Source organism: Lissotriton helveticus, chromosome 10 (assembly GCF_964261635.1).
Source record: "Lissotriton helveticus chromosome 10, aLisHel1.1, whole genome shotgun sequence".
Taxonomy (NCBI): domain Eukaryota; kingdom Metazoa; phylum Chordata; class Amphibia; order Caudata; family Salamandridae; genus Lissotriton; species Lissotriton helveticus.
This window is the reverse complement of record NC_136071.1, coordinates 440,801,560-440,822,615: the sequence shown is the minus strand read 5'-3', so window position 1 is coordinate 440,822,615 and position 21,056 is coordinate 440,801,560. Positions and strand designations below refer to the sequence as shown.

At 44.4% G+C, this 21,056-nt stretch overlaps 1 protein-coding gene across 1 annotated transcript in view; it reads right to left on the bottom strand.

Annotated features, from left to right (window-relative positions):
- Positions 1-21,056, bottom strand: part of RHBDL1 (rhomboid like 1) — a 533,195-nt gene that overhangs the window by 492,353 nt on the left and 19,786 nt on the right. The window lies entirely within an intron of this gene.

Sequence of the window (21,056 nt, the reverse complement as noted above, 5' to 3'; positions counted from 1 at the left end):
GCACATTTGAACAGGTGTTGCGCACACACATGTCCAAAGGACATGTGTGTGTGCAACATGCAACTTAGAAAAATGCTTTTAAAAGCATTTTTCTATGTTTTTGCTATTTACCGAGAGGTCTGACCTCTCGGTAAATAGCGGCCCAATTTTGCTAAATCGCAATTTTTGCAAGTGTCATGAATAGCATTTAAGGAATCTCTAATAGAGATTCCTTAAATGCTAATCCTCGCATATTTGCTAATTCCTCATTAGCGAATTTTGCATTTGGGATTGTGAATCCCAAATGCCAAAATTACACTCGCAAAAGGCAAGATTCTGAGAATCTTGCCCTTTGCGAGTGCAATTTTGCTTCATGAATCAGGCTGTAAGTGATTTGCCCAGAATCACAGGAGGTTTTGGCGTTGTTACCGAGACTCGAACCCAGTTCCTCCAGGTCCGAGGTCGAGCGCCCTAGCCGTTAGGCCAACTCCTCTCCCCTATATATTTTGAAACCCCTCGTAAACGCTAGAAAGTTCCCATATTAAGAACTATGAGACTTCGAGCTTGCCGCCCAGCTTTTCTGGCACTTCAATTTTTAGATAACGAATTACATGCTAAATCTGTAGCCTGTTTTCTGAAATTTTGTGTGCGCCATCGTGGCAATCTTAATCTTAATTAATTGCTGTCACTATGCACATATTATATTATGCTATTCTACAACTGTCTTTTTAAAAAAAACATGTTTTTATCTGTGCTTTTATGGTTTTCTATGAATTACGAAAGCCGAATAAAGATGTTTTGACTTTGACTTGACTGTTTCAACTTTTTTTACCCCAAGACTAGAAATGATTCTGCACGAATATGACCGTTTTTTATTATGTGTAAGCCAGGAAGATTGGATTTAATGAATTGATAAAACGCTTATATAAGATTAGATGAATATGAATATTTTAATATACCAGTATTAGCAATTTTATGTGCAATTTAGATCTGATCAAAATAAAATTGGCCAAAATGTCATTTTATGTTAGAAATCAGTGATTTACACATTTAATGAACTTGTAATTTTAATGATCCAACTGTATAAATTATTATGGTTTTTATTAACTGAAATAAAATATACTTTAACTTACATGACAGGGATGGGCTGAATCTCTAAAACTGACGATAACCCCAAATGTTAATTTGTACTGAGTATGCTTTCATTCAACTTCCTTCAGCTTAAAATCAAACTAGCATTACTACTGGGTGATTCCTTCAACTTTATTGGAAGTCATGCCCTTGTGGGCCTGCAGCTCACTCTCCGCCAATGCAATGCATCATGGGCCTGGTAGTCCCGTATTCAATCCCCGTGTGAGTTGCTTGTTGAAAAATAAACAGGTAAGTTTGTGTGATATCACGGTTGCAAAAACGGTGCCTGATGGTACGAATCTGCTACTCACGCACTTGGCTGCCCCAATAAACAGCCACTGACCTGCTGGAATATCGCAGTGGTGCCTCCCTCGACCTGGCGGGCCAAATAATTTGAATTGAAGGGTTTGCCTTTGGTGGGATGAACTCAGAGCAGATAGCATGGCACAAGGGAGTCTCTGCGGCCAACCACCAAACAGTTTATGCTGTGACGCATTTCGGGCCTTGCGCCCTTCATCTTGGCATCTTAAAGTCAAACCAGCATTACTACCAGGTGATTCCCTCGAATTTATTGGAAGTCACGCCCTTGTGGGCAGGCAGCTCACTCTCTGCCAATACAATGCTTCATGGACCTGGAAGTTCCGTATTCAATCCCCATGTGGGTTGCTTGTTAAAAATTAAACAGGTAAGTTTGTGTGATATTACGGTTGCAGAAACAGTCCCTGATGGTGTGAATCTGGTACTCAAGCATTTGGATGCCACAATAAACAGCCACGGACCAGCTGGAATATCGCAGTGGTGCCTCCCTCGACCTGGCAGGCCAAATAATTTGAATTGAAGGGTTTGCAATTGGTGGGATGCACAGTTCATGCTGCGACATGTTTCGGGCCTTGCACCCTTCATCTTGGCAGCTTAAATCCAGCATTACTACCAGGTGATTCCATCAACTTTATTGGAAGTCATGCCCTTGTGGGCCGGCAGCTCACTCTCCGCCAATAAAATGCATCATGGGCCTGGTAGTCCCATATTTAATCCCCATGTGGGTTGCTTGTTGAAAAATAAACAGTTAAGTTTGTGTGATATCACGGTTGCAGAAACAGTCCCTGATGGTGCGAATCTGCTACTCATGCACTCGGCTGCCCCAATAAACAGCCACGGACCGACTGGAATATCGCGGTGGTCCGCCCTTCATCTTGGCAGCTTAAATCCAGCATTACTACCAGGTGATTCCCTCAACTATATTGGAAGTCACGCCCTTGTGGGCAGGCAGGGTTTTCCTTTGGTGGGATGCACTTAGAGCAGATAGCATGGCACAAGGGAGTCTCGGCCGCCAAACACCAAACAGTTCATGCTGCGACATGTTTCGGGCCTTGCACCCTTCATCTTGGCAGCTTAAATCCAGCATTACTACCAGGTGAATCCCTCAACTTTATTGGAAGTCACGCCCTTGTGGCCGGCAGCTCACTCTCCGCCAATACAATGCATCATGGGCATGGTAGTCCCGTATTCAATCCCCATGAGGGTTGCTTGTTGAAAAAATAAACAGGTAAGTTTGTGTGATATCACGGTTACAGACACAGTCCCTCATGGTGCGAATCTGCTACTCACGCACTCGTCTGCCCCAATAAACAAGCCACAGACCTCCTGGAATATCGTGGTGGTGCCTCCCTTGACCTGGCGGGCAGAATGATTTGAATTGAAGGGTTTGCCTTTGGTGGGATGCACTCATAGCAGATAGCATGGCACAAGGGAGTCTCGGCCGCCAAACACCAAACAGTTCATGCTGCGACATGTTTCGGGCCTTGCACCCTTCATCTTGGCAGCTTAAATCCAGCATTACTACCAGGTGAATCCCTCAACTTTATTGGAAGTCACGCCCTTGTGGCCGGCAGCTCACTCTCCGCCAATACAATGCATCATGGGCCTGGTAGTCCCGTATTCAATCCCCATGTGGGTTGCTTGATGAAAAAGAAACAGGTACGTTTGTGTGACATATATATATAAAAAAATAGAGCCTATTGGTTTTCCTCCCTACCAAAGAAATCAGGATAAAAACTGCCCCCATAGATTGGGTACATTTCTGCCATCTGGCAGGCACGTTGGATTACCAGTTACTGGTTGAGAGAAACCACACCCGTAGGTAAGGAAAGCTAGTTACCTTAGTCAGCTTGTTTGCTATAGCCAAAATATCATTCATTTTCTAAACCTTTGGGCCACAGGCCATAATGTGCAACTTAGTATAGTTGATATCCATGTCAAGGCCTGGCATATAGTTCTCAATGCCTGTGACCAGGTTCCTCAAACTCCTGGGGGTGCGTGTCAACAACACTGCATCATCTGGGTATAAAAGGGCTGGCACAGCGGCCCTATCAATCACAGGAATATCCTGGCCAAGTTCAGTCAGACAAGAATTTAGGTTATTAATATATAAAATAAAGAGAACAGGCTCTAGAAAGCACCCCTGTCCAGGCCAAATGAATTGGTACAGGTACCCTCTCCATTAACACCGTATCTGACTCTGGCAGACATATTTCTTTTAAAATCAGACAGAAAATTAACCAAGGCAGGGTCCATCCCATATCAAGTAACTTAGACCAGAGTGTCGACTTATTAATAGGGTCAAATGTGCTTGATAGGCCTATAAAAGTGAGATACAATGGAAAATGCCTAGCAACATTACACTTGCTAATTATAAGATGGAGATTCAGGCACTGCTCTATCATGCTTAATCTTTCCCTGAATCCATATTGACAGGCACTAAATACGTTATGGTCATTAGTTCAAGTCTTGGTTCATGAAACATTATATCCCCAGCACCTTCATGGAAAAGTCAATACGAGAAATCAGGTGATAACATTATGATCTGACTGATCGCCCTTCTTAAAAACAGGGACTATTAGAGAAGTCTTCCAAGAGGTAGAACACGTGTGGATCCTAGATTATTAAACATATTAGTGAGCAGAGGAGCCCACAACTCCATGTTGTACTTCAATAAGTCAATAGTGCCACCGTCATAATTCTGGGGCCTTATAAGAGCAGCACTGTTGGAGGGCAGCAATTAACTCCTCCAAATCCATCCTGATATCAGTATTAGACACAGAGGGTTGGTTAGAGATAGGTGCTGCAAATCAGCATTCTCCAAATGATATGTACTTGAAAAGTAGGAGCCCCAGTGATCTGCGGGTGCATGAGAACTAATACTAGTGAGAACGCTATTCTCATTTCTAATGCAACTGACCGTAAGCCTACACTCCTTAGTGTCTCTAAGTTTGTCTGCTAATGTTCAAGCATTAAGGTAAGATGGCTTGATTTCTCTCCATCCTGATCCCTTTGCTCTTCAGCACTAGCAGGCTGTGCTTCAACAGGTTAGAAGCATTAGTAATCATGATGTATACCAGACATTTCCCAGGTCTCCTGGAATGCAATAATATCAAATGCATTGATAAAGTTTATCCATTCCCCAAAATCCTTTTTCGAGGCAAGGCCCACAATATTCCAGTTTATAACGCACACTTCACCTGTATCAGATTTGCTGAGCCCTCAATAGAATTAACACCTTTGCCCATGGTTCTGATATGTGAGTCAACCTGACTTATAGTTGTGGTCACCCTCGGTTGTCAGTCTAACCCAGAAGAGTCCTGTAGTGGCAAAAAACGATTCTGCAGTGTAATCCCATCAGCCATGGTGGAAGCTGAATACTATTGAAAAAACAAGGGGACCAATAGCGATTGGTCAGGGACCTTGGGTGAGTTAACTATTCCAAAGACAGTGGTCCCTAGACAATAATCTGGTACAAAACAAATAATATAGACTCAATCAGTACTATATCTCTCTGTCCAGCCTGACAGGCATTTAATATGCAATTAAAGTATAACACAAAATAGGGGAAACAATCTAAGTGGGACTCAGCCTGTGTCCTACTAACACGAATGGACAAACAACATCAAGTAAAGGGTTCAGGCAAAAAATATGTGTCTGTGTATGAGCACATTACAAATGGAACAGACAGAATATAGTTGAGACACCATTACATGTTAGACCTAACAATTTAGTAAACGTATATGGTGTACATTGTGTCGAAGGCATTTCGATCCCTTAAATAAATGGTGGGATCATCATCAGGACATTAGGGTAGCATGCCTGTGTACAATAAACTAAAATTGTGAAAACCATGGAAAAAACGAAGGAAGCAAGAAAGAACATGAAGTTAAATCGGGCAATGGAGAGTTATGTTATGTTATTTATGGGTCTTGTATAGCGCAACGGCTACTCCAAAGGAGTGTCCCGGCGCTTTTGTGCTCCAGACCCAGAAAAGAGACTAAAAGACATAACAACACAGGAAGCTAAAACATAGGATGAGGAAAGCAGAGCTCTAATCAGAGAATAACCAAGTCTTAAGACCCTTCCTAAAGGCCAGCAGATTGGATGTGGACCGTAAGGACAAGGGTAAGGAATTCCACAACTGAGGGGCCAGGAATCTAAAGGACCGCCCTCCCAGGCGTGCCCTCTTTATACGTGGAACTGCAGCCAGTGCTAGGGACTCCAATCTTAAAGATCGCGTCGGCCGGTAAAAAGCCAGCCTCTTCTGTAGGTATTTTGCACCCGTGGCATGCAGTGCTTTGTGGGCTAATGTCAAGGCCTTGAACATTATCCTCTTCCGTATGGGAAGCCAATGGAGGGATTGCAGCAGGTTAGAGGCACTGGCTCGACGATGCAGGCCGAAAATAGCTCGTGCTGCAGCATTCTGGGTCACCTGCATACGCTGTAAAAGGTATTCTGTTATCTCAAGTGAGATAACAAACGTGATGCACGACATTATTAAAACGGAAGGTGTACGTGACCCGACCATGTTCGGGGATAGAAGGCGTGAAAACAGGGGGGGGGGAGAAAATGGATAGTGGGAGAGTGAAACCAGGGATCAAAAAGCATGATCTGGCAAATTGAGAATAAAGTCGCTGAACAAGTCTTATTCGCTAGTCGTGAAGTGAAGAAAGCGGCGAAGCTATGTAGTTACTTAGTAGGTGGTGAGGGTATCGTCCCTGAATGGGGAGCAAAGGAACGAGGTGCGCAGGGGCACTAGCAGTGGTTCAGTAGAAGGAGAGTTCAAAAAGGAGTCAATAAAATAATTGCCGCTTAGACTGGAAGGCGCCTGGGGTAAGAATGGGCCTCAAACTTACCTAACCCCATAGTGGGGTATGGAGCACTGGCAAGGCACTGTGTACAACACAGTGGTCCTGTCGTTATCGCAGGATGTGTCCTTGTGAATTAAAGGACCTTCATAAGTCTTATGCTCATGTGCAATTTATGACAACTGTCTCCCAAACTTGGTTGGAGAAGAAAGGATTGAAATCGAGAAACTTCTAAAGCCAATGAATACCTTTGTTCTTTAGCTGTGAGACATTTTCTGAAGCCCTAACACCCAATGGAGGCACATTGGCGAGAATTAGAACAAGCGTGCAATCCTCAGGGTGAAGTTCATGGTCAGAAGTCGTCATAGAAACAGCTGGCAGAAGTAAAGGAGATGTTTTGTTGGTAGTGAGGCCTCCAGGCCTCATATAGTGAGGTTTAACCCCTGAATTCTCGTGTTTGGACTGGGGCGCAGAGTCAATACACTCAACTGACTTAACACCTGTCAGTTTATTATACGGTCCTCAATACCAGCTAGCCTGGTAAGTATATATTTGAATTACTCCCTTTAGTAACATACCCAACATGCCCTGCAATCATTTCAATAGTACGGATTCTAATTAAAAAAGACATTGGTCAACCCCCTCCACTAATAATAGCTTTATCACAGATGGCTGGCGATCGCTGCTGTTTTCCTGCGTTTATCTGCAGGCTCAGCTGGTGGAGACCTGCTGATAACTGGATGCAGCGCGAGCCCAGGTCTAATGGAGACTACATTTGCGCCTTTTGATTGAAAGGGGCTCTCACACTTATGTCGCCCACCCATATCATATCCAGCCATCAATCCATCACAAGATAGGCATCTTTTGGCAAGTTCAGTTTCTTTATTGATTAGGCAAACTGCGTGCACAAGAACATTGTGTATGGTAGTCTTGGGTTTGGATGTGGTCTTGCATTTTCCCGTAATTTTCCAACTGGTAACTCTCGCCTTAGCCTTGGCAAGCAGATGCACGGTGGGGTAGGTGTCTATGCCCCAGACAGGCCCGCTCGTGGCCAGTCTATGCTTGAGCACCTTATATTACCCTTAGCTTCCAAGCCATGCCTCTTCCTGGAGGCTAGGAGAGTGAAGGAGTATAGAACTGTAGTGCTCCTACCCCACCTTGCATCGGGAGAGCCCAAAATGCCTACCATGCTGCAGGATTGAAGGGCACCTTACATTACTTCCTCGTTGTCTTCCCGTCCCATTCCTTAGCAATGAGCAGCTTGTCTGCTCCACAGAAACCTTATACCTAGCAGAGTTTAAACACTTCCCTCAATATGGCGCTACCTATCCAGTATGCACAAAGGGGGAAGTGTGTCACGCAAATAACCAGTCATTTTCTGTCCACATTCGCAGTCTTCATGTGCCTAGCAGAGGTTTGAACGGAGTTGTGTTAGTGTACTTTGTCTTACTTGTGTGGTCTGTACCAGTGGTTATTTTATAAAAAAGATAAGTGCTGGGGCTCTCGTCAGGAGGCAGCTTTGACCAGCCCATTTCTCCTGTCCAACACCTTCTGCAAGACTGCGCATGACCTCGAACCCCTTCTACATATCCTGCGGAATACAGCAGGGGTGCCCCCTTTCCCCACTTCTGTTTGCCATAGCGATGGAACTGATTGCGGCTAGGATTCGGCAACATCACGCAGCCAGAGGAATGGGGTTGAGCACCAGGGGGCTCATGATTTCGTTGTATGCAGATGACATGACACTGTATATCACCGACGCAGAGGTCAACCTAGACCCACTGTTTAGGGAACTTACCAAATTTAGTGGTCTCTCTGGAATTTTTATTAACTAGTCCAAGTCTACTTTGTTCCCTCTCACTAAGACAACTACACCTATCGACCTAGAACACTCGCTGAAATGGGCAGACGGCCTGGTAAAATATCAGGTTATCTGGTTAAGCCGGAATGAGCAGGAGATATGGAATCTCAATTTTGGTCATGCTATCTCTTTGCTGGAAGGGAAAATAAAAGTGTGGGCTAGACTGCCGATCTCTCTCGCAGGCAGAATGGCCATTGCTAAAATGGTTGTGCGGCCCAAATTTTTATATTTATTCATCAATATTCCATTTCCCCTTACCTAAGCTTTTTTTAGCACTCTCCAGTCTCTCATGATCTCCTTGAACTGGGAGGAGAAGCAAGCACATATTACCTGGGAAATACTCACTCTTCCCCTCACGCAGGGCAGGTTAGGGGCTGCGGACATGCCATTGTATGCATACTGCGCGCAAGCGCAACTTTTACATTTCTGGTTACATCCCATCCCTTTCCAGCCTCCTGTGGCTGTTGAGACGGACATAGCAGCCCCTGTTCCTCTCCAGGTTGCCATCTACCAAAAACACTGAATGCAGAGGGACGGGATAGATACAGTTGAAACCCCAAGGTGGGTCTGGGACAGAATACGCACCAGAGCACGCCTGGAGATATATATGCTCCATCTCCCCATATGTCACGAAACCCACAGATCCCAGCCATGGCTGATGATGGGAACGTAGCATTGGCAAAATCAATAGGAGTTGAAACATTCATGGATCTATATCCTGAAGACACTTTCTGTACCCCACCGGAATCTTCCGCCGAGGGCCAGAAGAAATGTTCGGAGCTATTTTCCTATTTTAAGATTAAAGCCACTTGCAGGTAGCTACACTCCACTTTTCCAAAAAACCCTAATCAATTACCAGTACTAGAGCAGCTGATAACTACTACAGGCTCCCGCAGACTAATCACGAGGATGTACTGCTCTATGCAAATCACAGCACCACTGATTATATCCAAAGCCCAGTACAGCTGGAATGCAGATCTTGAAGGTCTGGTGATAGACAAAAAATTGATCTTCTGTTGCGGCCAACTCTATCTACTCTCACCCAATTATAAACTGAGATTAATACACCTTAAATACTTGCACAGGTTCTACAGGACCCCCTCTCAGATACATTGCATGGGGTTAAGACCAGATGAGAGATGCTGGAAGTGCAGGCATGCTCCTGCCACCTTTATACCTATGCGCTGGTACTGCCTGCCCATTGCTTCCTTCTGGGCTGCCATTTTTAGTAAAATTCATGAAATATAAGGGGTGCCCAGCGAACCTCAGCCGGACATTGGGTTATTGGGATATGTGAAAGACACTAAGGCCGAATACCATAAATTACACGCTTTGGTACTACTGATGGCTAAACAAAGAGTGTCCATTCATTGGGGGGATAGGAAAGCACCCATAGTCAAGGCCTGGACCTAAAACGTCACATTCAGTCACACTCAATAGTCAACCTTCTGGGAGTTAATGCCCATAACTTCCAGGCCAAAGGATATATGGGGCCCCTTCTTAGACTGGCTAAGAACACTTCAGGAAGACATCTATGCCTCCCCTTCCTGAGTTGAATCTCGCCCTTCACAGTCACTTGAACCACATGTAGATACGCACCCATTTTGGCTAGACTCTTTTGAATGGTTGTCGGGACCTGACATTAGCTGGCCGCCCACGACAGGTTCACTGTGAGTAGCTTATAATGGTATCGATATGTTGAGCTTCACATGAGGACTAGCCTAATGCCTACTGTCTTTAACTAGGTGATGAGAGATATGTGCAAAGCCTCCTGTCCATTTTGTAATTGTTCTTTTTTGATTTCTATTTGCTTGTTCACAAATTCGGGACGAAGATGCTCTTTAATTATACAGTCTTACTATTGCAATGCTGAATGTGTATTGTTGAACAAATGGTCAATAAATACATTTTACTAAAAAAAAGGATTTCCAGGCTCTGGCTCTTTGGTTGAATGAGGGGGAAGATGCCTGCTCTCTGTTGGCTCTCATGAAACTCCAAGTGCAATACCTTTCAGACATTTCTTTTGAAAATTAGTATGCAGTGGCGGCTGCTTCGGGGCTTCTATTGCTGCAAGCCATCATATTTTGAAGGTGGGGTCCTCTCAGAAGTCTATCATGCTCAAATTGCTGTTTGAGGGTTTCATCGTGTTTAGGCCCTAGCTGGAGGACTTTGTCAAGCAGTCAGCTGAGAATCGATAGCTTGTGGCTCCCGTTGGACCTCCTTCTCGGGGTTGTGGGTTTGCTTATCGTCACACTTTTGCCTTTCCTTGAGCCAGGGGTGCTCAGCGGCCCTTACCTGGCAGGGATCGTGGCCAGGGCGCCCCTGGGGGTTGGTGACAAGTTCCAGTCCAGTGGTACTACCTCCACTCTTTTTCCAAAGCAGTGCCTATATTCCTTTTCCGGTTGGGGGTCTCCTTCGCTTCTTTGGTCATTGCTGGCTGAGTCTTTCCGATGCCTGGGTGGTTGGGACAGTGACCTCTGGTTAATGGATCAATTTTTCATTTTGGCGCCCTCCAGTGCTCCGGGAGACTCCTCTTCCACGTCATCCTCTGAGGTGGGCGGCCTTGCTGGAGGGCATTCTGCTTCTCTTGGAGAAGGCTGCAATTGTGGAGGTTTCACCCCTGGAATGGGGGCTGGATTGTTATTCCATCCTCTTTCTGGTCTCCAAGAAGGATACAACATACTTGCGCCCTGTGTTGAATCTTAAGGGGGTGAGTCTCATCATTCCTCATTGCCCTTTCAAGATGGTGACTTTGCAGTCTATCCTTCAGCTAGTGCACCAGGGTTGCTTCCTTGCCTCCCTCAACCTGATGGACGCCTACTTGCATGTTTACAATCCATCCATCGTATTAGAGGTTTCTGCGCTTTGTCGTGGGGGCCCAGCACTTTTCCAGGTGCTTCCTTTTGGCTTTTCCTCAGCACCAAGGGTTTTCACAAAGCTCTTGGTCCCCCCGGTGGGTACTCTCCATTCCTGGGGCATTCAGATTTGTCCTTACCTAGATGATTGGTTGATCAGCGCTCGTCAATGAGAGAGTATTTCATCAATAAAGTGAACACCGCCGGTTACTCATCAAAAACCCTTTTTAAAATAGGGAAAGACTTTACTAATCCATCTGCTCTATCAAGCACATTCCCTCGCACTCAGGATCTCTGTAATGGGCAATTGGATTTTTTTCATGATAAAATTCTAGACATATATTCAACGTTTGTCCCTACACCTTATTTCATGGTCAGCGAATAGTGATGCATTCATGTCTTTTGACCCGAACCCCATTGATATATCACTCCAAAAACGTCTTGCCTGTAAATCAGGCTCTCCAAAGGATCCCTGCCTGGCACAACCATTCAGCTCTTTATCCCCCCTTATTATTTCTCCTTTGAATCTGATCTGGAACTCTTCCCTGCACGCTGAGATCTTCCCTTCATCCTGGAAACAGGCCCTGTTAATACTGTCATGGAGATGGGCTATGCCTTTACACTGTGTTAAGTTAGCATGAGCTTATTAGAAGTTTAAACGCCATTTTTCCTCCCTGCTGCTTTTGCACACGGCACACAATATTATAAATGTTTAGAGTCTAGCAGAATATTTTGCTTCACCCGAGAATAATATGTTTTCCTATAGTATCAGCCTTGCTTGGTAAGCTATGTCTGAACAGTGAGTGCCGAGGCCTTCAAGGTTATTTCAACACAGTGGTTGTTGTTCGGTCTGATCAGCGCACGTCCTAGACATAACACATATGCAGCTGTGGCCACCTCTGATTTTGGCGCGTTTAATAATGCACTGCGCAGAGCATGCACACACAGTTTGGAGAACATTTGCATGCAGAGAGCTGGTGTAGAAAATGATGTGATACCTTTCTACTAGGACCAGAGGTATGGGGCCGCCCTTGTAATCCCAAAGAGACCTCTGTAGATATAATATAATATACTAGCAAGGGAGGGTAAGGTTTAGGTGCAATTTAGCCTTCTTCCCTTTAGCATTTTAACATGCTTTCTCCCTTTGTATTTTATGGAATAGTAACTATGCTGATAACCTTGTTGCTTATAATATGTCTGCTTGTATTAGCTAAGATACTGCGCCTGAGAATACGGCATTAGAAATAAATATTTCAAACTTGCACGTGTTTTCATTTACTCCTCGTTTTGGACTGGTATGATAGTATAACGAAAGAGTGTACATGTGTTCCACGTTACCTCAGGTGTTCTAAGTTCATATTCTGGGTTGTCTAATCATTGGGGGTATGGAAGAACCAATGAGACACTGATTGCTAGTATGGTAGGGGATTTTGGATACTAAGGTGAGTTTTGGTACACCCTAATTCACTGAGGTTCCAAGTCTCTATGCACAGTTCTGTGTAGGAGCAGAATCCCTGCGACAATACCAATCCTTAAAAAATCTGATGCTGACCCTTATGTTTTTTAAAACTATCACCCTATTTCTCTTCTACCAAAACCAGCCAAATTACACGTAAATTTAGTTCAGGAGCAACTATCAAGCTATCTCGAGTCCTGGCATCTTTTCCATGCCTCGCAGTCCGGGTTTAGATACGGTTATCGCACTGAGACTGCCCTTCTTGAGGTCTCTGAGACCATGCAGGCGAAGCAGCGATGTTGGTGCTTCTCGACCTGTCCGCGGCATTCGATACGGTCTCTCATGCTATTTTGCTTGAGAGACTTTATAGTCTTGGGATACACGGCACCCCTTTGTCCTGGATTCGATCCTATCTAAGTGGCCACACTCAACAAGTCTCCCTTCAGCCATTTGTTTCTGAGGAGAAACCCCTGAGTTGTGGAGTCCCCCAGGGCTCTGCTTTGAGTTCACTCTTTTTTAATTGATATCTCTATCCTCTGCTACATTAGTAGAATCCTGCAGTCATAGTGATCTCTTATGCTGATGACACACAATTAGTGTTCTCATTTAAAGATCACCCTGAAGCAGCATTTTGAAATTTCAGACGTTGTCTGTGTAATATCTCCACCTGGATGTCATTAAACACGCTTAGGCTCAACTCAGACAAAACCGAGGTTCTTTAATAAAAAAAAAACTCTGCCACTACTTTGGTGGCTATCTGAGTTGAATCCCCCTTCGAACCTGTGGACTCAGCAAGGAATCTTGGATTCCGGTTTGACAATGAGTTATCCTACAAATCTCAAATAAACCAGGTTCCATTGGCCTGTGTTGATGAATTGCACACGCTCTGTAAAATCCTCCCTTTTCTCCCTCTGGAGTCTCGCCGGACCATAATACATGCCCTGATCACCTCACATCTAGACTATGCAAATAGTCTGTATGCAGGGATACCAGCCTACCTAATCAAATGCTTACAGATTGTTCAGAATGCGGCTGCAAGGTTGATTTGTAACATCCCATATCGCCATTCAATTTCACCCCACCTGAAGAAGCTCCACTGGCTTCCAGTGACCAAACATATCCAGTTCAAGTCGCTGGTTTTGGCTTTTAGAGCAATTCAGGGTCGGGGTCCAGTCTACCTTAGAGCTCGACTTAAGCATTCTCAGTCCAACGGCTCACTTATATTGAACTATCTCCGCCTCTTGATGACTCCCAGTTTCCGCCGTTCCAGAATGGGTGGCAGAGCTTTCACAGTGATTACTGCCAAAACTTGGAATAGCCTGCCACTGTCCCTACATATGGCTGAATTTGAAAACATTTTTTGACGTGTCCTGAAGACCTGGCCGTTTACCAGCTCTTAGACCTCTACTGGTAACTGCATCTCCTGCCTGTCTTAGTGCCGGGACACCCCCGGTGGGGGAGCGCTAAGCGCTTTATAAGTTTTCAAAATAAATACATTGTTTCTCCTTCTTGCCACTGGGATTCTGCTTGTCAGGCCTACAACAACCTTATTTCTGTGTCTCCGGAGATTCAGACTTTAGACTTCAGTGGGGGTTGTCCCCTCAGAATCTCTCCAGGGGTTTTGCTTTTCTGCCTCCTCCTGCCATGCTGGTGTTGTTGATCGATGCCAGTGCCAAGGAGTGGGGTGCGGTTCTGGGGGTTTCAAAAGCCCAGGGCAGACTGCCCCGTGTCGAGGCTCTCCAGTCATTAAACTGGCGGGAGTTGAAGGCTGTTTGATTGGCCCTTCTTTGGTTTGTTCCACTCCTTCTAGGCTGTGCTGTTTGTGCTCAGTCCCATAAAAAGGTTGTTCGTGCTTATATTAACCAGCAGGGGTTGTGCTGGTCTCTGATTCTTCTTTTCAGGAGGATCGGTCTATGGGCAGAGAGGAATTTCCATTCTCTGTCGCCAGACAATCTTCTGGGGGGGAGAATGGGCCAGTGGACTCTTTGAGCTGGGTATTTCTGTCCTCTGTGACCAGGTGTCTGTCCCCCCTTCTGTTCCAGTAGGTTCTCTCCCAATGCTGCCTTCCTTGGCTGGTTCTCTTTGCCTCTAAGGACAAAGCCCTTCTTCCGCATATTTGCAGCCTGGTTCCATTTCAGTGGCCATTGGTGATTGGTGCTTTCTCCGTTCCTTGCTCCCAGATACTCCTATTTGCCTTCCTGCCCTTTTCCTTGATTCCCACAGTCCTCAGAAAGATTGATGTGGATCGACCGGAGGTTCTTCTGGTTGTGCTGGAGTGGTCCCGGCGGCCTTGGTTTCCACTTCTTCTGGATTTTTCAGTGTGTCCCCATTGGAGGTTTCCCCTGTACCCCTCTCTGCTGCATGCTCCTCTTCTCAGTGTGTCCTCTGCTTCACCTCCGGATGGGGGTTTTGGCCCTTGAGAGTTAGATTTGTTGAATCAGGGTTGTTCTCTTGATGTGGCTCAGAGCATCCAATTGTCTCACAGGTCATCAACGCTGAGGTCTTATGGTCGTCAGTGAAAGAACTTTAACACCTGGTGCCTTAGGAAGGGTCTGTCTTCTTCCTTATGTGATCCTGTCCGGACATTGGACTTTTTGAGTGATGGGTTTGTCATGGGTCTGGCTGTTTCCACTCTCCGGGCTCAATGGGCTGCCATTCTTGCCCTCAGGGGTTCTCCTGTGGTTTCTGTCTCTCCCTTGGTGGCTCACCTTTTGAGGAGTTTTTTGCTTTAGAGTCCTGTTTCATGCTCTCCTGGATCAGCCTGGGATCTTACCTTGGTCCTGCAGGCATTGAGCAGTCCCCTTTTTGAACTCTTGCTTTCTGTTGACCCTAAGTTTCTTTCGGCCAAGTTTATTTTTTTGGTGGCCTTTTACTCTGGGTAGCGGGTTGGTGAGCTTGGGGCTTTGATGGCTTCCTCGCCTTTCCTGCGGCTTTGCTCTGACAAGATGATTTTGCATCCTAGTCAGTTTTTCCCATCAAGGTTTTGTCTTCCTTCCACTGTCAGGAGGATATTATCCTTTCTGTTTTTTTCCTCTTCCATCTTCTGCCTAGGCTCTCTGCATCTATCTGGATAGGACCCGTGCTTTTTGGAAGGTCGATTCCTTACTTGTTACGTGTGGTCTCTCGGGGAAGGGCTCAGGCCTTCCTTATCTACTTTGACTCGATGGGTGAAGAGTGCTGTTCTTTTGTCCTATGAGGCTGCTCAATGTCCTCTCCTTTCTTCTATTCAGGGCAGGTCCACCCGGGTTTTCCCTCTTCCTGGGCCATGTTTAAGGGTGCCTCCTTAAGTGACAATTGTAGTGCTGCTACATGGGCCTCTCCCTATATCTTTCTTTCCCATTATAATCTTCAGTTGGGGATGGCTGCCTCAGCTGCTTTTGACACTCATGGCTTGTCTACTGTACATGATTTGCGATTTGCACTGCTTTCCTTGTTATTAAATGGACCTGCTGTATGCTGTATATTTCTGGTCTTACTGTTACACTCACAATGCACAAGGGTATCGGCCCATTGGTAAGGAATGGGACTGGAAGACGGATGAGGAGGTAATACCCGGTTACTCACCGGTAATCTTCATTACTCCGAGTCCTGGCCTTCCTGTTCCATTCCTGAGCTCTACCCTCCCTCTCTATTGTTCTTTCTGGTGATTGTTTTGTGTTTTTTTCTTCTCTGGTTTTCTTTGGTATTCTCAGGTTATTTTGGTGGCACACTTCTCCCGTTTATGCATACCAGATAGGTGTTTAAACTCTGCTACATATAAGGTTTCTGTGGAGCAGACAAGCTGCTCATTGTTAGAAATGAAACAGGAAGATCAGGACTCGGAGTAATGCAGATTACCTGTGAGTAACCGGGCATTTCCCCCAGCCTCCAAACAACCCCTCCACCCGAATACCAAGAGAGTAAAGGAATATAGGCATTGTAGGGCGTCTGCCTCACCTGGCACAAGAGAGTCCAAAATGTATCTTTTTTTCCATACCTGGTGTTGCTGACTTACCTTTGTGCGCTGTGTGGATAACGCTTCATTCCTAGGTTCATAAAGCAATCTTACAGACAAACCTCCTGTGAGATAAACTAGGCCTTGATTTACCGGAAAAAAACCTTATAGATTGTTTCTTTATTATTTTACCCCACATAGCAGCAATGCTGATCCCCTAGGAGTTCATGCATAATTTGCTGTCCGTACTTTGTAGTTTCTCAGTGTTTACAAGAATGCCCATCTATGTTTGTTCCTCATTCTGCTTGTATATTTTTCTTCTCCTCACCATTCCCAAATGTATTATGTTCAAGTATGTTAATTTGTTTCTTTTCTGTAATTTATAGGTAACTTTATATTGTTGGTCCCCGCCATCTCAGAATGCATATCCTTGAGGATTTAAACGTTCAGGGTCATTCAGACCGGCATTCTATGGCTGTCTTTTTTCTTGACAGCATACCCTTAAGATAAAGCTGTTTTTTTGTTTGTTTCAGTTATGTTTCTCTCCAACCTCAATAACATTTCAATTTAAAATAGATACCTCTCCATCACTAAGTCTCCACTGCCAACCAGAATGAAAACTCCAGCAAGCGACAAGTGCCAAAATCAGATAGTAGTGGGGACCCCAACACTCTCCAGGCATTAAACAATGAAAAGCCCCTTCATATGGCACTTATCATATACTTCAGAATGCAAGAACTTCCCATTGCGTTTGTCAAAGATTTCACAATATAAAACTCCTTCCAATTGTATTTGACATGCAAAGCCCCCTCTTACTGTATTAAAGATGACAACTGCATTAATGATGTTTCTATCATTCATGGGCATTCTGACGCCTCATATGTGAGCGAATGCAACAGCTGGCCAATTGAATGCTTGTAAAGAAGATCAACAAAGGGAAAAAGCCAAATCTCAGTTCTTAAGCTTTTGACTTCTGTGGACCCTCACATAATCATTACTGGAATCCAGAGACCCCCACTGAATCACAATTGGAATCCGTGAACCCCAATGAGTCCTTACTGCAAGCCAGGGAGCCGGCTTAAGCAACTACGATGATTGGACCCACAAATAATTGCACAAAAATTCAGAAGCAAGCATTCATCAAGCAAATACACCAATTCTTAAATATTTTATTCAATATATAAATAAATGTTAAAATATGTACTAATCCTTTTAATGGGAAGGTTGGAGGTTTTCTAAATTCAGGTCAGGCCACCTATTGTTCTTAGTAAATTCTGTTTGATGCACTTGTACTGCTCCCACAAATCAATCTAACCAAATGTTTAGCCTCCAATTTTAAATTCCTCACACACTTATGGCACATTTTAAAATTTTCAGTTTTACATTTTGCTTCCCTATTTCCATACACTTTAATAAGCATTTAATATTATTTAATTTTCTAAGCCTTCACAGACCCCTGAGTAGGATTTACAGACACCCAGAGGTCCCTGACCACAGGTTAAGAACGACTGTCCTAGACTAGCTTACCACTGGACTAAACGGAGCAGTGAGTACAGCCCTGTATAACTTGCCCATCTGGGTAAGCAAGGCAGAGCTGTCCAAGGTTTCCACAGAGATATGGTGGGGGGGGGGGAGACACTCCAACACGTAGTAAATTAATATCCAGCCATCACTTTTACTTTTTAAAGAAGCATTGGCAAAGCCAATAGGTGCTCACTTTGAGCCCTATTGGCTTTGCCTATACCTTTTTACAATTCCATATGGCCAAAAGTCAAAAAAGAAAAAGAAGAAAAATTTCACTGCAGGTATGTAGGCTCGAGCATTCATGATGACATATGAGCGCACATGGAACACCACATGTGTGTGTGCCTACAAAATATTGTATTGGCCGTTTTTTTAAATTTACCAATCCAAGATGGATTCGGACATAAAAACAAAGAAATTGAATGATGTAGAGTGAATGCTTTTTAGGTATCGCAGACCTACCCTTGCTGCGCGCATGCACTGTTCGCTCTGCGAGGCATATTGTAGTAGAGGATATTTTAGAACTGGAGTTTAATCCCCGCCCATCTGTTTGATTACTGTCGTCATCGTTTATGGTAAACGCTGGCTTCCCATTGAAAATGAGGCTTCTTTGTTACTGCCCTGTCTCCTCTTGTGACCTCCCATCCAGACTGGATCCTTTACTTTCTGCCCTATCCTGTCTCCTTCAATTAGTCGGTGAGCACTTTTTTTTTTACATTTGCCCAATGGCAACGGCTTGTTTAATTTGCATCTGAACTTTGAGGTGCTATCAGGCAGGATCATGTGCTTCGTCAGTTAAGATGCTTTCTGTGTGACCACGGCTGGTTGGCGGGAGGGGCGCTACTGGAGATGCTTCACTTCCTCCCACACAAATCATGTACTGAAAGGACAAGGCAGCTTCTCGTCTTGCACCTATCACCAGCCCTGCCAAGTTCCACACGCCAGTGATAAGACTAATGCATTTTAGTGTGGTGTTCCACACTAAAATGCACGAGTCACAAATTTATAGCGCCCAAGAACCACTTGCAAGGTGGTCTCAGTGAGGAGCTGCATTTTGCATCAAACTTGGTGGCGGGTGGTGGGCTGTGCTACCTGAGCACCCTGCTGTTTCACAAATACACAGTGTCCTCTCTTGAACTTGTGTAGACACACGATCATATGATATCTGACTAGTTTAACGCTACAGTTAACTTCACACACAGCGTGACTGGGGCATCAATGAAGCGGAGCCCAGGGCTCTCTCTTCAGCGTACTACGTTGTCTGTCAGAGCCCTGGGGTATTGTAAATAACAACCATGAGGACCTGGCAGGCCCTCACATGGATCATGTTGTAACAAAACATGGCCTAGCACTTTTACAGTAGAGGCAGCAATGTGATTTGCCTGTGGTTCTGCAGTGCAAGAAGGTGTACGAAAGCATTTACAATGCGATAGGTCTCGCATTTTCTAAACTTTGACCTATTGACTTTGTAAATGACAATGCTTTTTAGTTATGTGCACTTTGTACCTCTGGTCGTTGCTTGCAGGTTTTCAAAACACAAAAACAAAAGGCATTGTCACTTACAATGCCAATAGATCAAAATCTCGCAAATGAGAGACCTATTACATTGCAAATGCTTGTTTAAGACGGAGACTGGTAGCAATTTTTCCTGGCCCTCATTAATCACCTGTTGGCAAAAACAGGACTGCGGGGGTCAGATGAGTCAAACAGAATGGAGGAGAGGGTGGAGGGAGGGACGAAATAAAACAAAAATAAAGCCTGATAGAGGAGAGAAGTGCCACAGGAGAGAGAGAGCAACACAGAGGTCTAGAAGAGAATGCTAGGAGGGAAAGAGCAACATAGCATTAAAACCCAGGGGCATCAAGAGCCCCCCTCCCCCTTTCTCAACATGAGCGGGGGTGGGCGTTACTGGGCAGTGTGTTCGTAGCATAAAACCTTTAAAAAGTTGTTTCTTGCTGGGTTTACTTTGGTTGCCATGGTCTCCAAACAAACTCTTATAAAATGACTGGGCGGGCCATAGCATGATCGAGTGCTGGAATACATGCAGCAAGAGAGCATGAACTGAAAGACTGAATGAAAGCAAAGAGGGAGGGAGAAAAGAATGGTTGGAGAGAGGGCTCATGGACAAGAGCTGGGAGGATGAGCAGATTAGAGATGGGTGAGGGATCAGGCAAGAGAACAGTGAATGCATGAAGCACAGAATGTATAGGGAAGAAAGATGGGTGGAAGGACAGATGAGAGAATAATGAGTGAATAAAGGATGAATAGATTGAGGGAGAGATAAAGGGATAAACGTAAAAACATATTAATGAATGGAGGATGAAGAGTTGGAAGGAAGGGTTGAAGGCCAAATTAATTGAGAAATAAGCTGTTTGGAAGCATTGTTTTCAGAAATCCCATAGGAAGGCAATTGAAAAAGGGCCCGAATTGCTAGCCTCACTCTATCATTCAGTGCCATGTAGGGTAACGGTTCAACAGTAATGGGGTACACAATTTTTCTGGCTACTCCTTTGTTAATACCCAAACCAAGAGAGCCATGAGGACCCCTACCAGCATTAAATCTCAATGACAAAGAAATTGGCACCCTATCACTGACAATACCCAATAGCTGACAGCCATGAGGACCCTATCAGCATTTATACCCAATACCAGACAGCCATCGGGATCCTGCCACTACTGATATACAAACAGTGGAACCATGAGGACGCTGCTAAAGGTTGATATCAAACTTTGAACCAATGAAGACCCCTAGCAACAATAATGCATCATAGTAAGAAAATGAAGACAACCCCTATTAGCATTAACACTCAAAATTAGGCATCCCTGAGGACCCCTACAAGCACTGATATCAGAAGTCACTTGTATGTCATATTATCGAGGTTACAAATATTGGTATGTAAAGTATTATAATATCAACTACAAGAATATTGTGGACAATACTAAAGTACATAGGTAAGTATATATATTTAAAGGTATTTAACATTAAGATATATTTAAAGAATAAATTATAATTTAAGAAACTACATTAAAATATATATATGTGTGTGTGTGTGTGTGAGTGTGTGTGTATATATATATATATATATATATATTCACTGAAAAAAACATAGGTTTCAGGGGCGCTATAGTTAGCTGGACATTTCTCTCATACAAAACCATTGAAATTCCCCCGTTATAGTTAGTTCAG